The 6205-nt window shown below is 50.5% G+C and overlaps 1 long non-coding RNA gene across 1 annotated transcript; it reads right to left on the minus strand.

Annotated features, from left to right (window-relative positions):
- Positions 1–3574: 3574 nt before the first annotated feature.
- LOC138581830 (uncharacterized) lies at positions 3575–3991 on the minus strand. Its single transcript, XR_011304809.1, has 3 exons — positions 3933–3991; positions 3806–3869; positions 3575–3712 (listed from the first exon to the last, which is right to left on the minus strand). It is a non-coding gene; the product is annotated as an uncharacterized lncRNA (long non-coding RNA).
- Positions 3992–6205: the final 2214 nt, after the last annotated feature.

The raw sequence follows: 6205 nt of genomic DNA on the forward strand, positions 1-6205 counted from the left end.
CTCCTTGTGAGGTCTGATCCTCCCCTTGCTCCTCCTCCGAGCCTGGGTCATCTCCAGTATTGTCCTCCCCTGGAGAGGGGGTCATGAGGTCTGGCACTGCCTGTCGTCGTAGATAAGCTTCCTTCAGCTTTGCGAACGCATCAGGCACCTCTGGGGCCTCATCTTCTGCCCCGTCCCAAGAGCCCCGGGGGTCGACAGAGGCTTTCCTCTTAAGGGCTAACTTACTCCCCTTGTGTCCCTGTATCACGGGATCTGTGGGCGTGCGCTTGCGGTCTGTGGTGCTGTCCTCAGGCTGCGAAAGCATAGCTTCCAGCGTCTCTAGCCTTTCTTGAAGGGGCCTAACGCCCTCCGCCACTGCATCAATGAGGGAGCTCCCTAGCACTTTCTTGAAGCTGGCAGCGAGGTCATGTGATTGTTCCTCCTCGCTCCACTCAAATTCTGACATTTTTTTTTTTTTTTTTTTTTTTTTTTTTATTTTTTTAAACAGTGCTGTGTGCCAAATTACCTGGATCAGGTGTCTTAGCACGCCCACTGCTCCCTCCTGATGGTCTAGAGATAGTAGGGTCCCCTACTTGTATTCTCTTATGTTTTTATTCTATTTTATTCCAGTGGCTGCACCTTGCTTGTCCACAGCTCAGTGGCTCTTGAGAGGTATTCTCTCTCCTCAGTAGCGCCGGTTATCTGCTAGGAGCAGTAGCGTTATTTTTTTTTTTTTTTTTTCTTTTTTTTTTTTTTTTTTTTATACCCGTAAGCTGCCGTGTGATGTCTTTCTTAGGCACGGAGCTCCCGAGCGATCCGATCGCTACGGCCTGGCGCTTCCCTTGTATCAGGGGAAACTTGTCCGAACTAGCGGCGTTTAAAACTGAGCCGAAGTTCGAAGCCGACGCAGAATGTACTGCGCGGCACGTCTTTGATAGGCTCCTCCCACCCGCGGGTGGGGGCTGCTCTGAGAGCGTCGCTCTTCGCGCTCCTCACGCGGTAGCTCCGCCCACCCGCGGGTGGGGCTACCTCTGTGAGAGCCGTCTGGCGGCTTCGTATGATTCGCGAGCGCCGGCTTCCCCTACCCGAGGGCGGGGGCCGGCTCGCGAGTGTCCCGCGGCCTCAGCCGCGTAGTTCGCGAGGCCTGACTGAGCCCCTGCGGTGCCGGGTATGCGACACGGGACCGTCCGCCTCGCGAACCGGCTTGTCTAAGGTGAATCCCTGAATCGGCTGCCCGCGTACGCGAGCTCCCTTCGAAGCAAACTCGCCTAAGCGTGCTATCAACAAACTACTATTTTATACCAAAACATTTTTTTTTTTTTTTTTTTATAAACTACTATCTCCTACACACTGTCTCAACTTATTTGTATAATCACCCACTCTCACACAGACATTTTACCCCAGTCGTACAGAGAGTGGAGAAAAGGTACTTATCTGCTTGAAGAGCAGTAAAAGAAGAGGAGGAGCCTAAGTACAGGAAGGAGATCAGGACTGGTGGAATGAGCACGGACTACAGAGACTCATGGGGGTTGTAGTTAAAAAAAAAAAAAAAAAAAAAAAAAAATGGAAAAGTTTGTTGGGTATTTTCCATGGTTTTATATATATGTTGTTGAACTGCTGAGGAGTAGTAATAAAAGAAGATGAAGCATAATGCTCGCCTCCTGTCTTGTCATAGAATATAATATGAATGATCTTGTTAGTGCGTGGGTGAGTGAGCCGTGCATGTATGTAGGTCAACCGTGGTGATGTGTGGTCTGAGTGCTTGTTGTTTTGTCCAAGCAATTCCAATCCGCCACAAGCGCGTGCATTCCGGACCCGGAAGTGGCAGCAGCACTCCCCTTTATTTTCCTTTGTTAAGGTGGTCCACGCACACTGTAACCTGTGGAAATGGAACACAGGGCGAGATAACAGCGCTCTGCCCTGATGACCCGACGGTATCTGACATCTTAAGGCTCTAACGATTCCTGCTGTTTGCTTAGCCTTTGTACAAAGTGACCCACTCAGTTAAGAGGGCGACTATTTTGTTTGGCTTCAACCTTTTGATACAGTTCGAATTGGCCATCAGCTCTGACACTCCAAATCCTATCATCGGCTGCCAGGGTCCAAGGGACGATATTTTCGTCTAACGATACACACGCAGCGTCCGTGGGTGTCGGATGAGCTGTTCAGCACGTGAACTTGACCCTTGTGCACTGGAGGGCCGGACACAAGAGCGCATAAGTGGCAAGAGGTGATGCCATGTCAATTCTGATAGAACAAATAAGAGTTCAAGAAAGGGCGGTTTTTGCAAATCCCCAGTTTGCTCCCCACTCCCAATTTCTTATTCTAAACAACATTAAAATGGTGCCTTTGTAAACCACCTTTCGCCCAGTTGTTTGTACAAAGCAGAGGAGCCACAACGCCATAACTCGGGGAGAGGAGAGGGGTACCTTCTGAGAGTTGGTGCAGGTGGGGCAAATGTACTTGTTTGGTGCCACAATCCCGTTTGCTGTTTTAACTACAAATTGCACATGTTCATGGTATCTGCCAGCATGGTAATGTTGTGGTTGCGTTGTGGTGCATGGTTGGATTTGTCAGTTGGTAGTCATGATGCATATCCAGCTGCATTGTACCATAAACCCATATAAAACTGAGCAGCACTACAGTTGCAGTGGCTTTCAGGTATCAGTGAGCAGTCAAAAGGGAGGTCCGAGGAAAGGGGCTAGATACATACAAGGAGGGGCTTCTCAACAATATTTTTACTCGAGGGGGGTGGCTCATAAAAAATCTGTACACTAAATTTCCCTAAACACCACACTAACCCACCACAACTATCCACACTCCTTAAACACCACTCTGACAGATACCACAGTCACTACACAAAAATTGAGAGAAAGCACACCCTATGTAATTAGATATTAGTTAAGATCTTTTAATCATGTTGAGCTCCTAAGGCTCATTGAATCTTAATAAATGTAAAAGGTGTGGGAAGAAAACAAATGACTCTGGTATCAAAAGTCAGCACAATAATAAACACAGTAGAGTAACCATAAGCAATGGGAACTCCCGTCCCCTGCACACTTAGTAGTTTACAGATCCAGAATTTTGCAAAATAAATTTATACATGTGTATTTTTCCATATTTCTTAATAACACTATTCTAGAAATGTACATAAGTCATTTATTTTATGCATTTACATCTCATGGAATTCAAAAATCAATCAATCTCATGGAGTTCAAAAGTAAGTCAAAAATTGAAAAATCAAACAATTAAATACAGATCTCTATGCATTTCAAGAGAATATCTCTCTTCTTCAGGAGCAAAATTAATTCAAAGTCTTTTTATACCTCAAAAGTCTTTTTTATGACACTGTTTCACAAATTTGTTCAACCACTTATTGAACATGGCAAGATTCTTCTTTACAAGACGATCAGTTTTGTTGTGAGATAATGCAAATGTCATCTATTTGCGTCAATGTTCAGTTTTTCTACTGGTGTTGATTGCCTGTAAATTATATTTAGTATCCATTAGTAATGAATGATATCTAGTTTGTTGAGGTAATAGCTATGGGGTAAATAAATGCTGTTGTTACCTGTCAATGGGATAAATAATCCTCTCTTTGTTGTGTGGCATGGGATGGTATCCCTTCCGAATCGGAATACGATTCCTGTTCATAGACAGTACTGATGAGATAGATATTCAAAAAATGTGATTGTACATTTGATGAATCCTTCCCTCTCGTTTTACACAGCACCTGTTGTGTCAATAATATGTGCACACCATGAATATGAATATTCAAGTCCTTCATTTAAATTATTGAAACTGAATCATTGGCGAGAATACTCACCATTTAGGCAAAAGTGCAGGGACTTGCCGCGCTCAAAATCCTAGTATCCGCCACAGCATGCAGTCTGTAAAGATTAGCCTAACGTTAGTGTCAAAGACTTCTCTTTGGTGCATAAATCTACACTTACCCAGTTATGTCGATTAAGGTGGTACACCCGTGAGGTTCCTGAGTTTGCTGCTGTGCGACTCCATCAACTCTAGTGTGAACCTGTTGCTAGGCAACAATTGTTATATATAGTCACATGATACGTTTGCTTAGATCACATGATGCTCAGAATTATGGGAGCCGTAGTTCCTTACCATTAGATTGAAATCGCTCGATTATGTTTCTTTCTAATTCAGAATAATATGTCAGCACGGTGCTAGTGTGTGCTGCTGAGCGACATGCAGGGTAATTCATAGAATTCAGTGCACAAGTGGCGCACGCGGCATGGTGCACAGTGTGCACGTGCGACTTTCTGCGCCAGCCGCATGCGCTAAAATCCATTTCCGCGCACAGCGTATTCATGGATTTTAGCCTCCAAAAACAGCCGTGGTGCAGAGTGGTACAGCGACCCTGGAGCAGTGCCAGTTACGCCACCAACCCCTCCCCACGCGCCATGCACAGCGCACAAATCCCGTACATGGCGCACAGGCCCCGAACCACAAAAACGCCAGTAAAACTCCCCGCGCACACCTCCGAATACATGTACACCCTGGCACAGGGAGTTTCACACGCGATTGGCCCTGTGTGAGCCGGGTACGTGTGTTACTGGGGTGCGCGGGTACTTTCACACGCGGTTGGCCCTGTGCGAGCGGGGTACGTGTGTGACTGGGGTGCGCGGGAACTTTCACACGTGGTTGGCCCTTTGCGAGTGGGGTACGTGTGTTAATGGGGTGCGCCGGAACTTTCACACGCGATTGGCCCTGTGCGAGCGGGGTACGTGTGTCACTGGGGTGTGCGGGTACTTTCACACGTGATTGGCCCTGTGCGAGTGCGGTATGTGTGTTACTGGGGTGCGCGGGTTTTTCACACGCGATTGGCCCTGTGCGAGCGGGGTACGTGTGTTACTGGGGTGCGCGGGTACTTTCACACGCGATTGGCCCTGTGCGAGCAGGGTACGTATGTTACTGGGGTGCGCGGGTACTTTCACACGCGATTGGCCCTGTGCGAGCGGGGTACGCGTGTTACTGGGGTGCGCGGGTACTTTCACACGCGGTTGGCCCTGTGCGAGCCGGGTACGCGTGTTACTGGGGTGCGCAGGAACTTTCACATGCGATTGGGCCTGTGCGAGCGGGGTACGTGTGTTACTGGGGTGCGCGGGTACTTTCACACGCGATTGGCCCTGTGCGAGCAGGGTGCGTGTGTTACTGGGGTGCGCGGGTACTTTCACATGCGATTGGCCCTGTGCGAGCGGGGTACACGTGTTACTGGGGTGCGCGGGTACTTTCACACGCGATTGGCCCTGTGCGAGCGGGGTACATGTGTTACTGGGGTGCGCAGGAACTTTCACACGCGATTGGCCCTGTGCGAGCAGGGTACGTGTGTTATTAGGGTGCGCGGGTACTTTCAAACGCTATTGGCCCTGTGCGAGCGGGGTACGTGTGTTACTGGGGTGCGTGGGTACTTTCACACGCGATTGGCCCAGTGTGAGCGGGGTACGTGTGTTACTGGGGTGCGTGGGAACTTTCACACACGATTGGCCCTGTGCGAGCGGGGTACACGTGTTACAGGGGTGCGCGGGAACTTTCACACGCAAATTTGCTGTCATAGCGGGTTACGTGTATCCAATGTGGTGTGCGGGGAGTCCTACATGTGAATTGGCAGTGTGGGTCCTACCAGGTGTCCCCTCTACCCCCTCCACGGCCCCTGCAGGCAGCACACACCACAGGGGACTACCCTGCACCCCTGGACATGTCCCGCAGGCAGCCCGTCGACCATGGCCTTGCCCCCCAGCCAGGCCACGTGTCACGTTGCACTAGTGATCACCAACTCATGTACCACAGCACCCCCACCCCCCAGCAGTGAGGGTCACCTGCCAGCAGGCCCCCACTCATGTCCCCCAGCAACCCCACCCCCCAGCAGTGAGGGTCACCTGCCAGCAAGCCCCCACTCATGACCCACCCATGTCCCCCAGTACCCCACCCCCAGCAGTGAGGGCCACCTGCCAGCAGGCCCCCACTGATGTCCCCCAGCACCCCCACCCCCCAGCAGTGAGGGTCACCTGCCAGCAGGCCCCCTCTCATGTCCCACTCATGTCCCCCAGCACCCCCACCCCCAGCAGTGAGGGTCACCTGCCAGCAGGCCCCCACCTATGTCCCACTCATGTCCCCCAGCACCCACACCCCCCAGCAGTGAGGGTCACCTGCCAGCAGGCCCCCACTCATGTTCCCCAGCACCCCCATCCCCCAGCAGTGAGGG

The sequence above is a fragment of the Ambystoma mexicanum genome, chromosome 3q, assembly GCF_040938575.1.
Source record: "Ambystoma mexicanum isolate Mex_15411 chromosome 3q, UKY_AmexF1_1, whole genome shotgun sequence".
Lineage (NCBI taxonomy): Eukaryota > Metazoa > Chordata > Amphibia > Caudata > Ambystomatidae > Ambystoma > Ambystoma mexicanum.